Source organism: Aulostomus chinensis, chromosome 1 (assembly GCF_037954235.1).
Source record: "Aulostomus chinensis isolate RoL2024-O1b breed Wild chromosome 1, RoL_Achi_v1.0, whole genome shotgun sequence".
Classification (NCBI taxonomy): Eukaryota; Metazoa; Chordata; class Actinopteri; order Syngnathiformes; family Aulostomidae; genus Aulostomus; species Aulostomus chinensis.
In genome coordinates, this window is record NC_141320.1 from 13,146,718 (window position 1) to 13,149,036 (window position 2,319).

At 47.8% G+C, this 2,319-nt stretch overlaps 1 non-coding gene across 1 annotated transcript; it reads left to right on the forward strand.

The window, feature by feature from the left end:
- The first annotated feature begins 1,714 nt into the window (after positions 1 to 1,714).
- Positions 1,715 to 1,788, forward strand: trnan-guu (transfer RNA asparagine (anticodon GUU)). Its single transcript has one exon. It is a non-coding gene; the product is annotated as a tRNA-Asn (tRNA).
- The last annotated feature ends 531 nt before the right edge of the window (positions 1,789 to 2,319 follow it).

Consider the following 2,319-nt stretch of genomic DNA (forward strand, 5'->3'; position numbering starts at 1 on the left):
TCTGAAGCAGGCAGTTGCTCCCAGCCAGCCCTCATTTTCACTCTCTGGTGTAGGAGTGAAGAACAAAATCAGAATCAAGAACCATCACTCTTTCATTGGGGCTCCTTTCTCCTTGGTCTGATCCAGAAATTCAACAGCTTCTATCATTGATTTGACAGGAAATGTTGATGACACACTGGGATTTTTGTTCTCCTGCTGTCACTGTCAAGTGCCAGTTCAGATGTACTTGACGTTACAGAAAATCCAGCATGGTGGTGCAGTGGTCAGCACTGTGGCCTCACAGCAAGAAGGTTCCAGGTTCCAGTCCCGGCTCCAGCACAGGATCTTTCTGTGTGGAGTCTGCATGTTCTCCTGTTCCTGCGTGGGTTCTCTCTGGTACTCCAGCTTCCTCCCACAGTCCAAAGACATCAAGAGAGGATGAGGCTGACTGATACTCTAAATTGACTGTAGGTGTGACTGTGAGAGTGAATGGTTGTCTGTCTCTATGTGTTGGTCCTGTGATGGACTGGTGCCCTGTCCAGGGTGAACCACGCCCCTCGACCAATGTCAGCTGTGATAGGCTCCACCCCCCCATGAACCTTAACAGATAATCAGTGGAGAAATGGAAATTTAGCTGCTATGTTGAATCAGAAAAACCTTTTGAAGTCTACTTTTGCTTCAGTCAGAAAGTGGACTGTTGTTAACTCTCACAATGGTTGGTGATTCTGGAGGAAGACAAAATCCTTATGAACGTCTTTTTAACAGACACACATTTCTAAAGACACTTGTTCATTTTATTTTTCTTCTTCTAGCAGAGGATGGTTTTGATCCATCGACCTCTGGGTTCTGGGCCCAGCACGCTTCCTCTGCTCCTCTCTGCTCTACCATTGACTGAACAGTCCTTGTTTTAGGAGAGCAGGATTGTGACAAGAACAGGATTTTGAGTTTCAAATGTTTCACAATGACAGGCTCCAGCCCCCCCCCCCCCCACACACACACACACACACACACACACAATCTTAAATAGGATAAGTGGACGAAAATGGATGGATGGATGTTTCCCAATGTGGCTCTGCAGCAGGAGGTCTTGTAGAAACAGGGACTGACCTGACACCAGCTCCCTCTGGAACAATGGTTCATTCATTCATCGGTGCCAGGAGGCCTAAAAACACAAAACACCAATTCAATCCAGGACCTTGGATCCTAAACTGAAACTCCATCACACGGTGGCTCTGCTGGGGCTCCCACAGGTGAGTGAGGCTGAGCTCCAGTCTGCTCTGAGGAGGCAGCAGACATCTGCACCACTCAGAGGTTTGGTTGGTGTCTTTGACAAAATCCCAACAAACTAAAATCCTGTTGAATCAGGAAGTTCTAGTTGAACTCTCATCCACGTCACATGACCAAGAAAACCTCCTCTTTCATTCAGACCAGAACAGACAAACATAGAAACATTGTTTCAGCTTCTGATCAAACAATAACATTTTCTTGATTGTTTGCCATGTTCTATTAATCAGACTGATGATCTCTGGATGTTCTAGGAGGGGGGTCTGTTTCTGATGAAGCCTGTTTGGTCTGGGGGGGTTAAGATGGTGGGGCTGTTTCAGTTCTAGTGCTGAAGGCTTTCACCATGACAGTCAGACTCTCCTCTGTCCTTCATGTTCCCTCAAATGTGCAGTGTGGACCTCACAAACTGAATTTAGCCTGAAAACTCTTCATGAAAAGCAGGAGACTCAGAGTCTCTGTGGTGCAATCGGTCAGCGCGCTCGGCTGTTAACCGAGAGGCTGGTGGTTCAAGCCCACCCAGGGACAATGACCAGGCTCTACTGGTGCTTAGGAGTCGCTGCGTTTATGATCTGAATGTGGACGGACAGATTGACCCTCCACAGCAGACCCACGTGACAGATCTCTGGATGAGACGTTTCAGTCTTCAGTTTCGTCATTGTGTGTCATGCAGTGTTGCTGGCAGCCCTGCTGGCTGTGGGTAAAGTGGGGGTTCAGAGTTTGTGGAGTCGGCTCACTGTTTGGTTCTCAGATGCTCCAGCTCAGGTTAGCGAGGTGGTGGAGAAATGAATGAGAACTCTGCCTCCCGGGAGGCTTCACTCCTGGAGGTGGAAATGATGAGGAGTTTTAAAATCTGCTCCTCTTTCACGCTGACTTGTTTTCTTGGGTTCCCTCTTTCATTCATGTGTGATTTTAGTCTCAGCTCTCTAAACCTGAATGGAGCCAGAACCCATTTTAAAAGAGCTGCTCTTTTAAACTCCTGGAGATCAAGAGGATCCTGCCATGTTTGTCCAGGAGACCCACAGCACAACAGTCAGTGAATGGGGATGCAGGCAGGCT